At 35.2% G+C, this 23,232-nt stretch overlaps 1 protein-coding gene across 1 annotated transcript in view; it reads left to right on the top strand.

The window, feature by feature from the left end:
- Positions 1-23,232, top strand: part of IQCM (IQ motif containing M) — a 234,099-nt gene that overhangs the window by 200,939 nt on the left and 9,928 nt on the right. The gene's annotated exons all lie outside the window — the stretch shown is intronic.

The following is a 23,232-nucleotide window of genomic DNA, read 5'->3' as shown; positions in this document are numbered from 1 at the left end:
TAACATGCATATATGTTTCTCTGTACTGAGGATTCATGCTAGTAGAGATACACAATTAGAGATTGTAGAGACCACTAGCTTCCAGAACAAATTCAAGCTCCTTCATAGTCTGGCTGCAACACTTCTCTCTCCACCCCACCAGCTGCTGTTTTCCTAACTGCTACGCACTCTAAAAATTTTAACTTTTCCTAGACCTGCTTCAGCACAGATTCCCTCTTACAGAAAAGCCCTGCTCTCTTGATTGAAAACCACCTTCATGTATATTGACTAAGTCCAATGGCACATGGTATGAAATATTAAGACTTTTTCAATTACTTCATCCTTGAGTTCCCATAGCCCTTCGTTAAGACATTTCAAAAACACCTGGCACAATACATTATAACTTAGATCTATATGCATCTCTCCCCATATTCTACTTTGAGCTATGTTATGTGGGAGCCATTTCTTAATTTTTCATCCACAGTACCTGCTCACTGTCTGGTATATCAAGGTATTTGATAAATATTTTCAAATAAGTGAGTAGAACAGCGGGCCTGGATTATAGAGGTACTGCTGCTGCTTAAAACCAACACTGAGGCCAGTCAATATATGGCTCTGCATTTAGTCAGTGTACGTTGTCTCAAAGGAGAAGTTAAAATGCAATAGAAGAGGTAGGTACCATTGGGGTGGGCCCCAAGTATCCACAGCTGAACTTTCAATGGTCAGAAAATAAACATGTATTATAATTTAAATACTCAGGAGGAGAAAACTTCACTAACTTTGTTATTTTTAAGTCTTGAGGAACTTCTTAGGCCTAGGGTGACCTAGGCTTGCTTTTCTGTTTATTCACAGAACTAAAAGACATAATTTTTAGACTATTGTATCTACTGTGGCTGCCTACACTGTGTTTCTGTTCTAGTTCCCAAGACTAGTTGCAGAGTGATGGGCTAAAGAATTTATACGAGTGTATGTGTATATATTTATACATATGAGCTACATTTTATATGTATTAAGGTATATTTGATATACATGAAGATTTGTAAAATATATCTGAAGTAATTATAAAAGGAGACTGTATGGTTTGACTATATATAATAATAATAAATACGATTTGGTTATAGTTGAGACCTTGGGATCTGGAGTAGAGAACAATAGAACAATCTGTGTTCAATCTCACCTACATCACTACTGAAATAGACTGTATGTCTTGGGACAACTTATTTACTTTCCTCAGGACCAGTTTTACTTATCTCTAAAATAAAAATTTTGAAAAGGGTATTATGTGGATTGAATAATGTAAGATATTTAAGGGACATAGCATAGAGAGACTAATAAAAAATGCCTAATTCTTAGCTACTTTCATTATTCTACTAACTAGTAAGCATAACTACTTTTTTTTTAACCTAATAAAAAGGATCTTAAGGTGACTAGAAACATACTGACCTAATGAAAAGAATCTCAGGAACTGCTTCACTTTACTTTTTCTTCTCTTTCTCTGGATGGAATATTTAATCGATAGATTATATTTTTCTGAATAGTCAAAACATGATTTACTTTTTTCAGCCTCTGCTGAACTGCCACATAAATTTACATCCCCAAATACAAGTGCGTTAATAAATACGAACCACCTAAAAAAAGACTTGGCACCTAGAGAGCACTCAAAAAAAAAAAAAAGTTAGCTATAATTGACTTTGTTACTGACAGATTTTTGACCTATTTTCCATGACCACAATATGTGTTAAAATACAAACATATTTTGAACTGTTAAACAATTATGTTTTCTCCAACAGAACTGTACTGAACAGAATCTGTATTTTTAAAAATACAAGAAAATATTAATTATTTAAAAATGACATTTGAAAAACATATTGTAGGAAAGAAACTGCTACTAAAGACTCCATTGAAAGTGGAATATTCGGGATTCATAAATTTTATAAATATAATTGGCTATTGCAATAGAAATGTTACTTTGCAAATGGTGATTTTAATGAGCTTCAATGTCTTTGAGAAGACCGTTATTATAAACAGGATGCCCATATCCATGGCAACAGGGAGGATACCTCTTAGCTTTTCAAAACATACTAAGATAATTAAGTTTTCTTTATTTTTTCCATAATTTAAAACAACAATAAAAGAGGGTTTTGTTCATTCTTTCACTATGATATTATACACAGTTCCAACAGAAAAAATTAAAATCTAGTGAACAAATCAGTAAAGCCCACCCTGTTGAAGCCTTGAAAATAGATCTTTAGTCTACAGGAACTATTGTTCAGAGGTAAAATACCTTCTTTAAGGCAGTCAATTAAAGCCAAAAACTTTCCTCTCCATCAGATTTTATTAGTTAAAGACAGAAGTCTGACTTTCTCTAATTTTAGCCTAAGTATCATTGAAAATAGCTCTTTTAAGTAGAAGACATAGGAGCAATTTGACTGCTTAAAAAAAGAATAGTATGACAGTGTTAATGCTCCTGTTAATATCTTTGGTCTTGAATTCTAGTATATAAAAATGCAAATTTTCCATGAGCAACCAGTTGTTTATTCATTGCAAAATAATAATAATAATAATATATATATATTACTTTTAAATATTATGATATATAGTGTATACTATGATGTATTGTACAGAAAGATTCTATCTGAAAATATCCTACCTATCTATCTAGCATGTATTTTTAGAACTTCTGTACAAAAGGAAAGACTTATTTTCCTAACATTGGGCCATCTTTTATGCTATATAAATACACTATATAAATGTAGCCCTGTAAACTGTACTAGATACTACTCTGACTTCAAGGAGCGCTTGGGTGCCAAAGCGTTTGGGCGCCGTTCGCTCTGTAGTACTGGCGCTTCTCTGCTGCCAGAGGCGGTGGGGGTGACCCCTTACCCTCTGTGGTTGCGTCTCTCAGAAAAAGGGTGGATGGTTTTGATAAACTGGGGAAAGAAACTCCCCAAGGAAGGACAGGAACATGTTCAGGATCCTAGATCAACATTCAGAGCTTCTCACAAGCCCTTTACATGCTCCGTGTTTCTTTTCTTTATCACAGCTCCACTCTGCCACCACACACGTTTCTAATCGACTTCCAAAAAGGAATTTGATGAAGAAACATCAAAAAAGTTTCCAGCTGTCTTTTGTTCTATCGTTTCACTTTGACCGCACAAAATGGAACAAATGACTTGGACTTTGTGAAATGCCAGAATGATCATTGCCGGGCTATTTGCCACAGCCGCTCCGCGTGCAGCCGTGGGGAGTGCCTGAGCATCGCAGTGGAGACCCTTCTGGCGTGGACGTGAATTTCTGGGCTTGAGGATGGTGGTATGGGTAATAGGCGGACCCCTGCCGGGATATTCAATACTTCAGTTCATACACCTCCTTGGACCCATCCTAGGGTCATCTGTACTGTCCTCAGTGGCCCCGTCTTGACCGACCTCTGGCAAATCTCTCAGTAAATAATTTCTGATCTGGCTTCTCACCCACTGGATAGTTTCCAAGTGCCCTGGCAGGGACTCAGGACCTCCGTTGGCATGGAAACCCAGCCTGTATTCCAGAAGGGCATATGACGGTATTTCAGAGGCCTTGAGGGGGGTTGTGGAATGTTGTTGATCGCTTTATCTAATTTCACCTCCTCTGGAAAGTAAAAGTAACTGCAGCAAGTAATGTCAAAGGTTGTGTTGTGTGCACCAGTGTTAAATAAGTGAGGTTGGAACAAGGTGAGGTTTATCTTGAATGGCATGGAAACAAACTTTTAGACCTCCTTGACCATCTTTCATATTTTTCCTGGTTAACCTGTGTGCATCATTTGGGAACACAGTTTGATCTCGTAGAACAGTACTTGTGTTTCTCTACTATGCTATTATCTGAAATAAAATTAAAATATAGAAAAGCCCACAGAGATCTTAAAATTTTTTTTGTAAAATAATATTCAATGTTATTATATACACATATACATGTACAAACAAAAACAAATGATGGGGACCCCCCCAAAAAATGGAATTAGCTTCTGGAGGGTGGGTCCCTTTTAGTACAGGCTTCCCTCTCTAGATGAGGGTTCTAGGAACCCACCTGTATCAGTGTACCAGCTTGTGTTGTTGTGAGAGGCTATGTTCGGCTTCAGTGAATATTTCTTGAAGACTCTTTCATTGTGTTTTCCCATTTCATGATGGGTGATTTACAAGTGCACCTGCCCACATCACTCTTGAGTGTTCAGCAGTTTTTGACCAAAAACAGCATGACCCCCCATGCCCCACTTGCTCTATTCACCTAATGTTGCCCAAGCAACTTTTATTTTTTGCTTCCCTGAAGTAAAAAAGTCCTCATTGGGAAATATTTTGCCACTGTGCAAAAGGTGAAGCAAAAAACGGCAGAAGCACTAAAAGGCATCAAAATCAAAATCGACGAGATCAAAATCTGCTTTGAGCAGTTGAAAAAACATCTTGATGGGTTTACTGCATCAAATGGAGAGTACTTTGAAGGTGACAACTTTGTAAGAATGAATACACAATTTTTAATAATAAATTCTGGTTTCACGGGTCCCTCCTCGTGCTAAGGATAATAATCAAAGTTGTATTTGGGACTTAATGGGATCTTAAATACAAACACATTTCCAAGTTAAGACTCACCTTCTCTTGTTAAAGTATCACAGAATAGGAATTGAGTGACTACTAAAATCACTTGTCAAAATTTTCTGCTAATAGGAATTTCTTATATGATAGGAAACAAATGGATTCCAAGGTAAAGAAGCAGTTCTGTTGTTCATTTAAGTATAAATGACTTAGGATATGCATTTAGAAGAGGCTCCTAGAGCTTTTAGGATGGCATATCTTATATCTCTTATCTGCACTTATCCCTCATCAATTATTTTGTAAGCAGTCTGCTTGTCACACTTTAAACATAATTATCATCTGCTGCATACATTCATTATTCATTTTCTTTATTACTCCATATGTCACAATGAGTTGGTCCAATTTTAAATATTTCCAGCCACTGTTGAAAATTAACTGTTTCATGCCATCTAATTTTCTAGATTACTGAATTCTACCACAGATGCATCAATTTTTAAAACATAGTTATTTTAATAAGTAGCATTAAATTTTTTACAACTTTCATAATTTCAGACAGTTATAAACAGAATATTTTGGGCATAATTTAGTTTGTATGTGTACAAGTATTGTGAATTTGATCGCAACAGACATTCTGCTTCTGTTTTCAAGTCATTCTTTTTTTTCCTCCTGACTCTTAGAATAGAAACTAAAATCCTTAATATGGACTGTAACCCCCTTGCTCCTTCTCCAGACCCATTGTACACTGTGTTTCCTGATGTTGTCATTGCTTTATCCATCTTAGTGGTCTTAAGTCTCTGGCTGTTACCATGCTTGTTCCTGCCACAAACCCTTTGTACATGCTATCTTTCAACCTTGAATGCTTTTTCTTAATTCTTTACTAGATAATACTACCCATCCCTCAGATCTCAATTCAAATGTCACTTTCTCAAAGAAGTCTTTTCTTGCCTCCCTGACCAGGAACATGGGCTGAAAACTATGCCTTAGCATTTGCCGCTAGGTAGAGCCTATATTAATTATCTCCCTCTCTAGATAGCAAAGTCTGCAGAGGCAGAGACCGTGAGTGTTTTGCTCACCAGTAACTAACTACCTCAGTGCCTGGTATAGTTCCTGGTTCAAGGTAGAGCATGCATTTTTAATGGAGATGACATTGTTTTCAAGGGAACGAAGTTTGCTTCTTGGGAGATGAGAAAAATCTTAGATATTACAGTGATTTAGGACCCTCCAAATGGCCATAGTACACAAAAATGTAAATAGTAGATCTGTAGTGTTACATTTTCATGGAGGGATCAGAAAAAAATCAACATCTAAAAAGTCTTAAGAAATGAATAAAAAAAATGTTGAAGAACAATGAAAGTGGGCATCAATAGTATTTATTGAAAGAATGCATAACTAAGAAAAGTTCATAACTGTAAGTAATAATTTTTTTCCTGCACACCATTTTCTCCAGAGTTGTTTCAAGGGTATATTCCTTTATTAAGAAACTGATTTTGAGTTTCTTGAGGTATTTCCAAATTTTATTTTCTATTCCCTTCTTTCAATATCCAAGGTCAGCTATTATTTATGACGGGGGACCAAAAAAAAAAAAAAAAAAAAAAAAAAAAACCCAGAATTTATTTGTTAAAAATTGTGTATTTATTTTTACATGTTTAAACTTCAGTCACCTTCAAAATACTCTCCATATGATGCAATGCACCTATTGAGATGTTTTTTCCGTAGCTCAGAACAGTTTTGAATTTGTCGAGTTTTATTTTGATGCCTTTCATTACTTCTGCCATTTTTTGTTTCAGCTCTTCCACATTGGCAAAACATTTCCCTTTGAGGACTTTTTTCACCTGGGGAAATAAAACAAAAGTCGCTTAGGGTGTGATCAGTTGAATAGGGAGGGAGGGGCACAAGGGTCATGCTGCTTTTGATCAAAGACTGCTGAACACTCAGTGGGGTGTGGGTGGGTGCACTGTAAACTATCCATCATGAAATGGGCAAATGCATTGAAAGAGTCTTCAAAAAAATTCACTGAGGCTCCATGCAACCTCTCACAACAATGCCACCTGGTACGCTGATGCAGATGGGTTCCTAGAACACTCACCTACTAATAGGGGAAGCCTGTACTACAAAGGGTCTGCTCTCGAGAATATAATTCTGTGGCTCTTTTGGGTTCCCCTTTATATTATTATCTGATTACTTATTTTAATCTCTAATCTCTTGTGTACTAAGAAAACAGATGACAAAGCTAGAAGATTGTTACAATATAGGCTAGGTGGCTATAGAATGAGGGTCCAGGATGTTTCTTGTTGACTAGTATACTGATCAACAGATGTCTCAGCATTGTACTAGAAACTTTGTTGAATGTGTAATGGCTTTATATTGTACAATCTTGCCATCTCTTCTGGCTGCTTAGAAGCCATTTTCTCTACCCTAACCCCTACTCCTTTTCTTTTATGATCTAATGCTCTTTCTCTTCTGAAAATGCAAATTGGCCAGACAGAGAAACCTAAATGAATGACCTGCTTCTGTATTTCAAACCATAATTTCTCTCTCAAGATGAATTATACCTATATATTTCTTGAATTGTTGCTTTTTCATAATGGAACATTTTAGCAAAGAATTTCAATTTCTTAGATTATTTAAAGTATTCTTCTACATAAAATATAGATTGAGTCTGTATCTCTCTGCTAAACTGTGTATATTTCTCAGCTTTTTCTATAGAAGAACTTGTTGCTGTTAACTGGTGAATTCGACTTTTCCCATAAAAAATCTATGAAAAGCCATGTATTTTTGTACATATTTCTGTACCATTCTTTCTCCTTGCAGACTATATTTTAGAAATTTCTTTTATATACTCCAAATATTTTTTATCTATGGTTGCTAACTGTAATGATTTTTGTCCCATATCTAATTTGATTTTTTCCTTGAGCTCTCACCAGCTGCTAGACTTCATTTTGTTCTCCAGGACATAAACACTGCCCTCTCTATGTGCATCTTATATTTTCTCATACTGCTCTATTCACAAATTGGAATTTTTCATAACATCTCTGCTTTCTGTGTATTTCAGTGTTTTAAGTAATGATTATTCAAATTTCTGTTTGTGCTCTCAGATTCTCTTTTTATCTGAATAAGAGTCAAGATTCCAGAAACTTTTCTCTGTGTTTCCATCCAGTTGATACTTCCAAATAAAGGACAAAGGTCAAATATTCAAAGTTTAGAAAGGTCTTAATAAATCCATGCTTGGATAGTGGCCATTAGTATTACTGTTGTCATAATTATTCTGTTTTGATTGGTCAATCAGGGATGTGGCAATTGGAGTTGCCTCAACATACTCACTTATAATTCCATAATACCAGATAAATTCCTTAATGAATTTGAACGATGGTTCAAGGTGTTTCAGAGGACAAGTACCTGTTCACTGTTCTCAAGGACTGAGAACACTTTGAGAGAAGGAATTATGTCTTACTCTCTGGGTCCATTTTGTCTCTATTTTGTTTTTCAGATGCCTAACAAATATCAGGCACTGAATAAATGCTTCTTGACCACTTGATGATTAAAAAATACTCATTTGGTTGTTCGTCCATACTTGACTCATTTCTCTCCTTCCTCAGCATCATTTACTTCCTAACTAACTCATCTTTAATTCTGCTCTAATGGTGTGAATATTTAAAAAATGAAAAATTGAAAATGTTTAATTACTTTTCCATAATGTATTATCTGTGACATCAACTACCTAATCAATATTTTACTTCTAATTGAATTTGCACACATAAGGACATTATAAATGATGTCAGATGCACTCAATTTTGTCTTCTGATTTCTGAAAGCTTTTTCTTTCTCCTCCATCTGTCCCATTATGCTTCTGGTTTGATGATGATGCTACTGTCTGCATTGGCATGCTTATTCCTAGGCTGAGTGAAAAGACCCATGCAAGAACTGATCATTAATTAGCAATGCATTTCCCATAGTGAAAAATTGGCCTAAGCTTTCAAGAAAAAAAATAGAGTTGCTGAAGCTGAAAATTAGTCTGCCAGTTCAGACCCATAGCAAATTGTTATTGCTCTCAAACTTAAGATCTTTACAATAGATAATTGAAGGTTCTCTTAACTAAAACATTGTAAATGGCGTAACTATGATGATCCCATTTGGAATTCAGCCCTTGTTTTCAGGGATTTACTGTTTTGAAAAATGTTTGATAAATTTATAGCAGAAGAGAAAATACTTCTGCCAACTACGCAAGTGCTTTGGACGTAATTTGTATTCTTGCTGTTACATGCGGAAACTTGTGCCAGGGGAAAAAAGTAAAAAGAAATTTTGTTTGGAAAGAAACTAGCAGTCTGGAAAGGTAGCTTTGATCTATAAATATCTCTCTTAAGGAGAATTGAACACCAACTAAGTTCAGTCTCAAGAAATAAAATTCTTAAGGTAATCGAATGATTCCATTCACTTAAAAATGCTTATACTGGATATATTGTTTAATGAATTTTCAAATAAGAATGGCATTTAAGGATTATGAGAAAGTATATCATAATGAAAAATGTAAAAACTAATATATATCATGAAATGCAAGTAACCATGTTGAAATGGAAATAACGAGATGGGGTTGAAAAACCTTGATTAACATCTTGGCTTGGCCATTTAGTAGGTATATATCATTAAAAAACATAGGTTTCTTCATTTCTAAAATAGAGGGAACTACTCAGAAGGTAAAAGGTTTAAATAAAACCATGTTCTTAAAAATGCTTTGTAAATTGTGAAGCACCATACAAAAAGAGGCATGATTATTTAAAAGAATTGTAGAACATGGTATACTCCAAACAGAGAAAGGTTTAAATAAGTACATAATCGTTCGGCAGCCGTCCGTCTCGAGAGACGATGGTGTAGCTTCTTAAGAGTCTATCTGCACCGCCGAGAATGGCTGTGCAGTCCGACTCGGGAGTGACACGGTATCTGTCTCCTCCCGTGTTGAATCGACATCTTGTGATGACGCTGGAGTGTCCTCTCCAGTGAAGCTGAAGCTACAGAGCCTGGGCAGGGTGATATGGAGGGTCTGCTGTTGCCCATGCAGCAGACCCCCCCTCTCTTCACCGCTGAAGGGTCCAAGGGAAAGACAGAGTCAATACAGCTTGGCTTCAGGTGCGCCGCAGGAGTTGCCGGTGTTGACTACAACGTCAAACCGCCTTAGGGACTCCGGCTCCGGATTTTCTGTCGGGGTTTACTCCCTTAGCCTTTCCCCTGAAGAGGTATGCCGCAAGGCAGCGGAGGTTTTTTGGAGTCAGAGTTAATAAATATGTTATAACCTCATAGTTGTACATGTGAATTAAAGCATTGTTAGACAACTTCAAATTTTCATTTATGGTATATTGGTCCTTGTACAGTTATTTCATTAAAAAAAGACCATAGCTTTTTGAATGTCATTGAGTCCATAGTGCTCTCCTTTCTCTCTCTGCTTCAGTCCTCTGGAAGCCAAGCCTCTCCTCACTTTGCCTTCATGGAACAAAAGAATTGATGATGGCCTAGAGTTTAATATTGGATATATATATCCAAATTTAGAACCGATAGATACCCACCAAAAAGATTTATAAACCTGCAAATCCTAATTTCTCAGACACACTTGAGCATAAGTTCCCTTCTTTATTTTGTGCCCTTAGACCTCCCTCTCTGCTTCTTCTGCCTGGAATTCTGTAAAGATATGGGTAGATCATGAGGAATAACTTTTCCTAGAACTCCACAACAGGAACTAATGTTCTGCTAGGGAATATAGAAAAATGAAAGCTGTTGAGAGAAGAGGAATGCAAGGATCTAACACTGGTGTATATGTTAATGTCATTCATCAAGTGAATGCAAAATTTCAGAGATGTCTTCTCATTCTTTCTGCACCTGGATGTATGTGTCTGTCACAGCAATAATAACAGAAAAAAAAAAAAAAAAAAAAAAAGATGATCATCAACCCCAAATTTTCTGTAGAGTCAGCATTAAAAATAACAAATTACATTAATGTATCAACCTCCCCCTTCCATAGCAGTGTCTTGTTGAGTCCATTTTCACATGATCCAATTGAACATTTTTAGCTTTGCATTAAAACATAATTAATGTTTAGTCAAAATTGCATGAATAAAATGCCCTCAATATTCTGGAAACTGTCCACCCTTGTCAAAGTAACATTTAAATCATGGTAACTTTTTCATGATGTAACCATTAGAAAAATTGTCACTTTCTTTTTTTAAGAGATTTTATTTATTTATTTTTAGAGAGAGGGAAAAGGAGGGAGTAAGAGAGGGACAGAAACATCAATGTGTGGTTGCTTCTCACATGCCCCCAACTGGGGATGTGGCCCGCAACCAAGGCACGTGCCCTGCCTGGGAATCAAACCAGTGACTCTTTGGTTTGCAGGCCAGCACTAAATCCGCTGAGCCACACCAGCCAAGGCAAAATTGTCACTTTCATTAGCAGTGCAAGTAATCATTTATAAATAGTTTCACCACTAAAATTATTATACTCTATTTACTTGTTTTGCAAGCAGTGCTTATCTAACCATTAAAATGCAATGTTTGATACCTGCCTTTTAAGTCATTGTTGAGTAGTAGAGATTTTCAGCTTCTAAAATTAAAGACAGTGAGCAACAAAGGTATTGTGACTGCTTTTCGATAACCAATTCAGAGTCTGCAATCAAATTTCATTAAATTATTAAATACCTTGGAGTAAATTTACATATATATGTGTGTTTAAATATGCATGCTCCTTAGAATGACAAGATGTTTTTCTTCATTAATACCAGGCTTCTCATATAATCATTTGTAAAAGACAACAATTAGAATTTATGGAGAGTTTGCTATTTTATAGGCATTGCAATAAACACTCACTATATATTAACCCATACTCATCGTAACCCTATGAAAGAAGAGAAATGAAGATGATCAATACACACCAATATACAGAGATCACTAGGATACCATTTTACGTGAACAAAATTAGATGTAGAACTATGTTGAGCATGCTTCCTTTAACATAAGAATGCACACATGCACACACACAGTTTTCAATAAAATGTTGGAGAGTAATCCAGAAACTAATGAAAATAATTACCTATGGAATATGGGTAAACCATTTGGGGGGAAACTATAGTAATTTGATCATGAACTGGACATTGTATATGATTAGGAAATTGTTATTTTTTTTCTGAGACAATGGTATTATTATGTAGCATCTGCAATTTTCAAATAATTTGGTAAATTGTGTATATGAGTATGTGGGTGTGTGATAATCACCTATTAGAAAAAGCTAATAATTGTTGAATCAAATTGATCAACTAGTGATGCATGTATTTCTTGTAGTATTCTTTTAACTTTTGTATTTTAAAATATTCATAATCAAAAGTTATAAAAAATTAAAATGTAAATATTAGAGAAGGTTGACTTTGGATTAGATGTTGACCCTTATCTGTTAAAAATGTCAAAAATTTAACAATAATTACCCCAGTTTTTGCTAATTTACTAGTTATTTTGAATTCATGTAATGGTAAGTTTGGCAATTGTCCAGTAAGGAGAATGAAATCAGACTGAGAAGTAAGGCTAATTAGGAAAAACATAAAATGTGAGTTTTATTTGTATAAAGAAAACTGAAGAATAATATGTTATTGTTTTCAGAGTAACAAGGATTTTTATAAGATGCAAAATGTCTAGTCTTTTTTTCTACTAATTATAAAAACTTGTATTTGCATAGCACTTTATTGTTTCAAAATACTTTTGTGTCTCCTAATAGAAATGGGTTTAAGAAATCGAAGTGAACTACTTAGAATAATTTAAGATTCACCCTCATTCTTTGGCAAGGAACAGACAACCTCATGACAGGTACAAACCTTCAGTGGTTAAAGAGAAGCAATATATAAAACCCCTTAGGATCCCTTTCAGTTTATGCTTTTCTATTTCCCATCCTTCGTTATACACAAACAAACAATGCTTAAATAAAACATTAATTCCAAGGTAACCATATATAAACCATTCTTCAAAGAGCAGCACTTAATTAGACCTGAAATCTATTTATTCACACACTGGTTTTTGTCTGAAAGGTACATCCAGCAAATGATATTTCTGTAATAGAAATAGCTACCATTACTGCAAAAGTGAGTCTCTACCATTTGTGTAAAATGACACTTGCCAAGTTTTAAAACACATATAACACCCCTAATAACTTTCCAAGGCAGGTTAGCCCTTTAACTGCTGGCAATGAAAATGGAATTTTATTTCTAGTTGCCATGTGTTTCCTAGAGGAATGTGTGATCAAAACAAATGTTAGCTATAGATATGTTTATATGTTTTGCTTTGTGACATCTTTCTCATTTGAATTGGCCTTTTTAAAATTCTTAGATTTCACTGGGGCAGATATATATATATATATATATATATATATATATATATATATATATATATCTCCTTCCTATTCTCTTAGCTAGGTTTTACTGGATGGGTTTTCCATCTAAGATGTTTTCTGTATCAGTTAAATTATAGGCCAATAAAAAAAACAAAATAAGCTTGTGTGGAGGCACTGATGTGCACATCAAAGCAGTGCAATTGCTTAATCAAGCAAATTCTCTGCAGATATTTGAATTATCACATGACCCAGCATTTTCACTCTTAGGTATCTACCCAAGAGAAATGAAAATGTAAGTCTATATAAAAGCTCCTATACAAATGTTTATAACAGTTTTATTTATAGTAGCACCCAAATGGAAATAATCTAAATGTTCATCAACTGATAAATGGATAAATCAAATATTGTATATTGATACAATAGAATATTATTCAACAATTTAAAAAGAATGAACTGCTGATATATGGCCAAATATCAATAAAGCTTGAGAATGCTATGCTTAGTAAAGGAAACCAGTCACAAAATGTGGCACATTACATCATTCCATTTATAAGAAATATCCAGAATAGGCAAATCTATAGATACAGAAATTGTATTAATGATTTTTAAAACTGAGGAGTAGGGATAATGGGCAATACTGATAATGGGCATGAGTTTTTTGGAGGGTGTTGAAATATTATAAAATCCAATTGTAATTATGGATTGCACAACTCTGTAAATATACCCAAACCTCTGAACTGTATACTTTAAGTAAATAAATTTATGGTATGTGAAATATTTCAGTGAAGCTGTAAAAAACCCACACATATAAATAAACTAGGTCCTAGACCAGCACCTATAGTTCATTAAAGGAAAACAATTCAGAATTATTCTGCTTTAACTATATGAACTATATGTTAGTGTAAACAAAGAACATTGATTGACAAAGGAAAGTTTTTCTTACAGAGAAATTCCAGCAAATATATATGAAAGAATTTGATAGAGTTAGAAAAATCACCATTGTGTAATCCTTAAAAAAACGAGTTCAGACAAAGCTCATCAAAGAATAAAGCTGTTGGGTAGAAGTCTGATTGTTAATTCTATATTAGAGGGCTCAGTCTATCACCATCTGAACCTACATCCATTTAGTGTCACCAAGGAGACATATTCTGTGTCTCCTCTGTTATGCTATATGAATACACAGCATTACTTAAGTGTTCTTGGTTCAAGGAGATATAGGAGAACATTAAACCTAAATTTATTCAAGTCCTTTGAGCTAACTTCCAATTTACAGAAAATTTCCTGGTAAAATAAGTTATACGAGATCATGAAGAAATCAAACTAAAACACCTAGAATATAGAACACCCTATAGGACAACTAATAACCTATCCATCGGAGGAGATTTTAAAAAGATGGGGGAGAGGACTGCTTCAGATTAAGTGATTTAGGAGACATAATTAAATAGGATGTATGGAATGGTTTAAAACTTGATTCTAATAATTCATATGTGAAATGACTTTTTTTAAATTAAAAAATTTGTAATATGGCCTTTGAATCTAAGGAATTCTTATTGTTTTTGTTAGGTGTTATAATGACATTGTAGCTTGCAAGAAAGCATGTATCCTGTTAAAGATGCCCATTGAAACATGCTGAAATTAAGATACCTGAGACTTAGGATTTCCTGTGAAATGCTTCAGTTACAAAAAAAGAAAATAGAATGCAAAATATTGATACTTTCTAAATCTACATGATGAGTGTATAGAATTTGTTATATAGTCTCTCTACTTCACGTTTGAAAATATTTATAATAAAAATATTCATTTTCAAAATTGTGTGCCATCTGAGCTCACCACCTTCCCACCAATCTGGTCTCTCCTCTTGAATCTGCTGAAGTATGACTTGTTCAGGGTTCCTAATTATTCAGTGTGGGAGTTGACACCACAGTCCAAACCCCATGCAGTGGTAATAAATTACAAGTGCAGGGACTTACATTTCTCATCTTGTTTTGTACAAGATAGAGCATTAACGAATTCATTCATGCAGGGCCTTTTAAGGCTTATTAATTTTTTTATTTAAAAGTGATGGAAAGCCAATGCGGATTTTAAATCAAAGAATGACATGATAATATTAGAGAACTGAAAAAATTACCCTGTCTCTTGGAAAATGAATTAAAGGGTAAGCAAACGGGGTGCAAGAAATTTAGTTCAGTCAATCACTTATTCATCCAAATATATTTATTAGGCATTTAGTACATACTAAGCATACTTCAAATTGCTCACGTAATGCAATAATAAATGTGGTTGGTCATAGTTTGAATTATGGTAGTCAGGGAGAAAAACAAAGATTTGGACTCATCTGGAAGATATTTTGGGGGTAAAATTAGCAGGAAAAAACTTCACATTCATTTGGTAATGGAAGGAGTCAAGCTGGACAAATTTCTCACTTGAGAAACAGGGTGGAAATCTATAGGGAAGAACACCAGGTTTGTAAGGGAAGATCATAAGTTGTATGTTAACATGTGAAACTTGACGGATTTGTCAAGTCAGTTGGATATTTGGGTCTGTATCTTTGGAGAAAAAATTTCTTGGCTTCTAGGGGTCTTGGAGATAAATTTGTGATCAATTCATTAATATAAAAGTAGCACATCATACTTAACACCTTCTTTTTTTTTAAACCTTCCTCTTAACAAACAACTTTTTATGAACTCTTAATAATTTTTGTCAACCCGTATAGTGTTAGAGTGTTCCACTCACGCTTTTGGCCTCCTGCTATTCTGGCTCAGTGTTTATAGTCTCTTCATTGTACACTTCATTTTCAGCTATATACATATAGCTGAAAAAATATGTATATGCTTGTAAGACTTTATGGATAGTCATCATGACCTACTCTTTGTTAGCTAGTGTCTGATGCTCAGTAGTCAGTTAATTATGTTAAAGGTATTAATAAGGAGACAGATTAAGACCAGTTAACAATATAGCTAGTGCCACTACATTAATACAGTAGGCTCCCTCTCCCACTCGTATCTTTCTAAAACATTCTTTCAGGATGAATGGCAATAGCAACCTCACACTTTATCTCCCATCCCTCCACCTTACTCAACACATGTAGCAGAGAAATGGAGTTCTGAAGTGGATAGTGTGGAAAATTTTAAGGATGTATAATATTTTTTTTAAAGTAATAAAGCTAAATCACCAACATCTGGATTATAAACACGCTATGGAAATAGGTATTTCTAATGAAACTCATAATGTTAGCTATTTAACCAAGTGGCAAATAATCAAGTATATTATGTAGGGAAGGGAAAACTTTTCCTCTACCCTCTTTGGTTGCAACTGAAGCCTGCAAATTTAACTGACAAAAGAAAAACTAACAGGAGAAAAGGCATATATAATTTATTGATATTCATATATTTACATGCAAACTGTGGGGGGGCGGGCATCACAGAAAAGAAGTGAAAACCCTAGAAAGGCAATTAAACCCTAGGGCTTAAGTACTGTTTTAACAAAGAGCAATGGATTGTGGAGAAGTGACAAGAACAGGAGAAAGAGTAGGACAGTTAATGGGATAGAAAGGTTGTTTAGTAAGTTTTGTTGTGCAGACTCAAGTCAGTGCCATCTCCAGTCTTCAGTGAGATAGCAAGTCCTTCTCCCCTTCATGTTATGGGCGAGAGGAGGAGCAAATCTTCACAGAGGAAAATGTATCCCCTGCTTTCAGGCAGGGAGTAGCAGAGCAGAGTTTTTCCTGCATCTACTGCCTCTCCATTGCCTTTAACTCAAAATAATTCTTTAGCCAAAGTGACGTATTTTGGGATAGCCTATTTGGGTCCCCTTTAATTGCTTAAATGCAATTATAACTACTAACGTGGATCTGTATCAATTTGCTTTACTGATTCTGAACTTCTTATTTATAAAATGAAAAAATTGAGATATGACGATCTCTAGTGTCCTTCTAAGGTCTCAAATTTCATTAGAAGATGTACTTTTCCTCACCTTTCCTACATGATTTTCATATTCATAGAAACTGTAACATAAGAACTTCTAATGTTTTATAGAGAATATGAGGATTAATCTTGGAGGAGCTTAGCCCATCCCTTTAGTAGACAGTTGGCCAAAAAAGATTAGCTGTTCAAATTTAATACTCAATTTTATGGCTGAATATTTCAGAATTCCTGAAATCACCTACTCAGTTTGTGACATAACTTTAATTGTACAATTAAAAAACAGAATTATGCCAAATGTGGTTTACTGAATATGCTAAAATGCTGACCATATTATCTCAGTATCACATTCATGTGGTATAAATTCTAGTGTCTAGTTTGGAATCTGTATTATCCTCGGAGGACCATCGAGGTATTCATTATCCAGATATGATTTCAAACATTACTTAATGACTACAGATTATCTAAATTTCCTAGATTTATGAGCAAGTCAAAATATATTGACTATGAATTTTGTCTCCAATACGCATCTCCTACATCATTATTTAAAGTGTCTACATATGGCACTGGAAGCAATGATCAATCTAACCAGATTTGCAAATCTTATATGTGGACACAAGAAATTCAAGACAGACACAATGTGTTACTGTTAAACCCTGCGGAGGGCGGGAGACTCCACATGATTTTAATACTGCTTATTGTCTCATTAAGATACATGTTTGTGTATATTTCAGGGTACTGAGTCATCAGAATGATTTACCTTTATTTTTCTGCTCAAGATCATGATCAATAATGTCAAAATAAGACTAAGACTAAAATAAAGGATTTTTTTCACATGCTGATCTAAAGTAGATGAACCAACAATTATTAAAACTGATGACCTTAAATATGTGTTATTGTCCTAATTGATATATCCAAGCCTCATGGTAATCCTGCCTTTGGCATTACTGAAACATAATGTGAACAATATCACTCAAACCATCCAATTATGGGGACTTCATTCTTTATTATTGGTTCATTAGCATCTAGAGACAGTTTTGCAAGGGATTATTCCCTTCTATTCTATAGGATAACTTTATCTTTCTTTTCACTGACCTTGTGTTTTAATCCAAGAAGATTGCTCTGAGTGATCAGATGCCAAACACAACATGAGATTTTTATCTAAGTTCTTAAAAAAAAAAAAAAAGACCTGGGAAAGTACCCATTCTGCCACTAAAAAAACTTCATAGTGGAAATTAGAATGATAATATGCCATGGTGTCATATTAAAACTAGGACCCAGTGCCAATTTCATTGTAATCGGTTTACTAGGCATCCATAGAAACAATGTTTTTCCTGACTAAATTACTATACATCCCCAAATTTTGGAAACGAAACCTACACAGATGCAGAATCTAAATAGCACAAAACAAAGAGTTGGCAGTATTTCAACTCTTTGAATGAGGGCAGTGGAGGCAAACAGTTTGTGCAATTCAGCCACTTCTCCAACTTCACCCCTACAAGTATTTTAATTTATTATTTGAATTGACTTGTTTATTTATTCAAGAGCTTGCTGAGCATCTACTATATGCTAGGCACCGTTCTAGGCACATGAGGAAGCAGCTGAGATTTAAATAGTCAAACATTTCTTCCAACAAAGAGTTTATATTCTAGTGGCGTGAAAAATAAATCAAACCTATACTGTGTTATCAGCATGAAAATTATAGGGCAGAAAGGAGCTAGGAAGGAGAAAGGGTGTCCTGGGAGTAGGTGGTGCTTTGAATCAATTAGCCAGGAAAACCCCCCCTGCATTTAGAAGGAGATATTTAAACATCTGAAGGTGGTAAGGAACAGAAATTATAAGAAGTAACAGCAACAGCAAAGATGAAGTGTCTACGGAGAGGGTTCCTGGAGTGTTTCAGGACAGCGGGGGAGCCCGTGCAGTGGGAAGGAAATAAGTGAGGAGGTAAATATTCGGAGGTGCAGTTACAAAGCTAACGAAGAGGGTCATTACAAGGATTTTGGATTTTAGCCTGAAAGAAACAGAAAGCTTCATGGAGTGTTGATCTGAAGAGGGAGTTGATTGACTCTGGCTGCTGTGTAGAAAGGACTTGAGGGAAGTTTGGGGAGAGATGAAAAGGGACCAAAGCAGGGACTATTAAGAGCTATTGCCATAATCTGGGCAGACGGAATGATGGCTTAGAAGAGTTTGCTGACAATGGGAATGATGTGGAGTATTCAGACTCTCAATATATTCAGAAGATACAGCCAATAGGACATGCTGTGGAATTGGATGTAGTGATGTGAGAGAAAATGAATCAAAGTCTACTGGTTTTAGCCTGAACACCTAAAAAGAAAGGATGGAGAAATGTACTGCTGTGAAGAAGACAATGAAATAGTTTTGGATGAAATTCAGGAGTTTAGTTTTAGAAACAGAAAAAGGTACTTATTGGAAGAACACCACAGAAGCACGTGAGACCAAGTGCAGGCAGTCAAGCCCAGGTTATGGAATGTCAGCTCACCCTCTTTCCCACTCTTTCCTGGACCACAAAATCTCTTACCACTGTTTCTCTTTGCCATTCACTTTATTCTCCAATTTCTGTTTGATTTCCTCTGTTCTATAACTCATGGCCCTTCACAGCAGCAACATCAGACAGAAATATAAATATGACTCCAACTTGGTAATCAACAGGTAACTGACCTACGCATTTCAGAAGAAAAAAAGAGATTGACTGGTTTGTATTAAGTATCTCCTTCCAGATCTAAATATCTGGATGGGGAAGGAGTTAGAGACAACAGTATCATATGATCTTAATCTACATAAGAATTTTTAGTAAAATTTTCCTTAGAGTAATGAAATATGTTTCCCCTGACTTCACACATTGCCTAGCCTTGTTGCTCCATCTGAATGAAGAGGTTAAATATCCCAAAGCCACCAAATCTAGCTGCTGATCAGGATTTGGAACTTTTTGCATATAGAGATGCTTTAAATAAACCAAAGCAATAGATTTTGAAAATGATCTTCAAAGAATAACTAAAATAATAATTTTCCCCACACCTACAAAAAATTGTTTTAATTGCTCAGCATCTCTTTGGCCCTGGTTTTCTTGGACCTTTCTAGTGTAGTATAGGCTATAGTATACTCTTAAGCTAGCTCTGGAGTGGGGTGAGGATTTGCAGTGTTTGATTATTTTCATGGACTAAATATTGTCAATATGGCCAACTTCAAGATACCAACATGTCACTGAACGCAGAATTGGGAGGAGGTGTGTGAAACAGACCCTTGGCAGTCTAGCACATCACTGAAGTGTTAATTCCTGCCCCTGCCTGCCTCCCATGGTATGCAGTGGATCTTAGGGCCCCCTTTCACACCAAATCTGGAGTTCAGGGAGCCACTGAAGCTGTAGATATACATTTGATAGCCATTAATACATTTATAATATTTAAGGGCATGGGACTGGATAAGGACAGCCAAGGGTGGGGGCCAGATAGTGGAGTGTTCAAGGCAAAGAATATGATACCAAGTCAGAGAAAAAGAGGAAGAATTCTTAAGACTGAGGAACAGCAGCTCATTAAAGCAGGAGAAAACTGGAGAGTTGACTTGCCTAGAAACCCTGTGAGCATCATTCCAGATGAGATTGGAAAAATAAGAAGGGGCAGACCTTATAGAGCCTCACAGATAATGTTAAGAATTTTTGTTGTTGTTTATCATAAGCAAGCAATTGCCTTATGTCTTGAAATGCAACTATTATAACATTACAAAGATTTTGACATGTCTTACTTTAGTTCTGTCATCTAAATAAAATTTTTTTTTCTTTTCCAAAGGTCAACTGACTCTCAATCCTAGGAAATTAGCCAATACACCAAAATATACTTTTTAGTTAGATCATTTAAAATAATGACTCTGGGTGATTTTAAAACTAGAAATTTTCTGTCTTCTGGAGAAAAAGAACAAATTATAAAATATTATTTTAAACTTTAATTTGACCTGGTAGATTAATGTACTAATTCATATATTTGAACACTGGAGACTGGCATAACCTCATGTGAATGGAGGTATTATGATGTTAAGTTGTAGAGATTTTTTTCCCCTCCCTGCTTTTCCTTCATTTGTGGCAAACACAATATGAATAAAATGACAAGATTTAAAATCTTTTTCAAAAGCAGAAAGATTTATGTTTGTTGCTTTTTATGTATACACATCAGACCCAGATAAGTTCGTGGCTGAAATGGACCCAAAAAGTATTTTTAGTTCCTAATTGTTTACTTTTTTGCAAAAATGCATTTCTTATCTCTTTTTACCACATAAATATTAATCTGGTTTCATGTTACAGTCACAGATAGAATAATCTTAAAACCAAAGGGCTAGTGAGTGCCCTTTGTGAATAACAGCAACAATTTTGGCTGATCTTGATCGTCTGTCATTGCACATTGTCATCTCAGCTGGGCAATCCTGGCAATATTGCAGTGGGCCATTGTTTATCGTGAAAGCTAATATTAGGAGGAGATGTGATAGGAATGCCTTTAAAAAACTAATTGAGTGCTATCTGTTTTTGGCAATAGCATCTTGTATCGCTCTCTAGTTTATCGCTTTTGAGTCCTTTATTCAATCTTTTTATAAAATCCCATTATTTAAAAACTGAGGGCAGGGTACTGGCATGTAAGGAGCTTTATATATTAGTTTGATACTCAATGATAACCCTTTCTCCCCTCCTGCTCAACAAACGGACTTTATTGAAAACTGGGAAAACCTGCAGAAAACATTGAGATATGAGTGATAATCCCAGTGCTCACTTTAAATGTTCTCCAGATTTTGACAGTAATTTTCAGGTAGGCAAAAACAAAGGCAAAGCGTTGAAAACATCTGGGGGAGATTTCTAACTAATCATACTTTTTTTCATGGTTTTCAGCTGATTCCTCTTACTATCTTATTACAAAATCTCCAAAGTAAAACAAATAGGTGGAGACATATATGATTTAAAAAATCCAGTAAAATATTCATTATAGAATGTTAGTGATTTTCACTGTATAATTTTTTTCACACTTATAGTATGTTTGTAAATGTTAATAATGAGTCACTGGAAACAAAATGCTCAGATATTCTCCTGCTGGTCCCATCAGTGACGATGGAGTAGATATCTATTTATTTCATCAAATGATTATTTATAATAAAATTAAATTTAAATAATCTTACGGTATCAAATACTATTTGCTAAAGAAATTTCTTACTTCCAGTGGAAACATTACCAAAACATAAACTGGGAAGCAGAATCAAGGACTTAAAATATGTTAAAAAAAAAACACAATAAAATAAGTAAATAGTAATGGGTATGATACTTTTATAGAAAATATGGAAAGAAATAAGAGTGCAAAAACTCCCCGTTCTTTCCACAGAAAGGCAGTAAACTGATTTACTTCAAAGTCACGTTGAAGACTATTTGAGAGTGAAAATTGTATGTTACTTAATATACATATTTTTTTTGTACAAAGCCCTTCTCAATTGCCATCCAGGAACCACAGAGTAGGAGCTAACCCAGCTCCTGGTGACCTGGGCTTTGTCCTTTGTTAGGACAGTTCCTGGTCTGGCGGTGGCATTTTGGGACACGGTTATAGTTTTTGATCTGTGTCTCTGCTCTCTTTTCTGCAAGAAAAGACAATGGGAGCAGACGTATCAGATGGGCGGAAGGCGCCCACCTGTGCAGTAGCACAAATACCAGCTGAGTGTATTTTTGGTCAGGTACAAAGAAACAAATGGCTGTTGGTTTTCCCAAATGTTGTTTACCCTTCTGAGAGTCTTCCCAACAGCCATTGCATATAAATATGTACGGTGTTTATTATAGTGTGCATGTGAGTACAAATTCAGCAAGGTGCTCTGGTACCAATATATATCATGCGATAAGAAGTTTATGGAGCTTTATAAGCAAATGGATTTTGGACTTCCTTAATGGCTACTCTTGGGCTCAATTTTGCTAATAAAGAATATCCTAAAAAAGAAAAAAAAAGAAAAAAGATGGAATTTTCAAAACTTATGTTTTGCACAAAGGATTTTGTGCAAAACTGTGGCAGAGGCAAGGGACCCTGAATTCTAGTTTGTATACACATGTCCTAAAGGTATTTCTATTCTGTGGCAAGTGCCAAGTACCAAGTAAAGTACGTCCACTCCTTTATGAAGCAGAATTTTCAGGACAGGGTGGAGAAGTAACATGAGCAGCAGCAAAGGTGTAGGTAGCGCCAGTGGTGACAGTGCCAGACGGTGGGGCCAGGGGTCGGGTCGTAACTCCCAGTTTCAATTCGCCAGAAAAGAAAAACGAGCAAATAAAACCCTCTTCCATTCGGAACATCGTTGTGTCTATTGCCTTCAAACAAATCAAAATCTGAACATTCTATTTCTTGAATTTTAATTTCAAAGTGATAGTGACATTTCTAAATTGGAACCAAAGGAAA

This window comes from Furipterus horrens, unplaced genomic scaffold (genome assembly GCF_987537825.1).
Source record: "Furipterus horrens unplaced genomic scaffold, mFurHor1.1.pri manual_scaffold_10, whole genome shotgun sequence".
Lineage (NCBI taxonomy): Eukaryota > Metazoa > Chordata > Mammalia > Chiroptera > Furipteridae > Furipterus > Furipterus horrens.
This window is presented reverse-complemented; position numbering and strand designations above follow the sequence as displayed.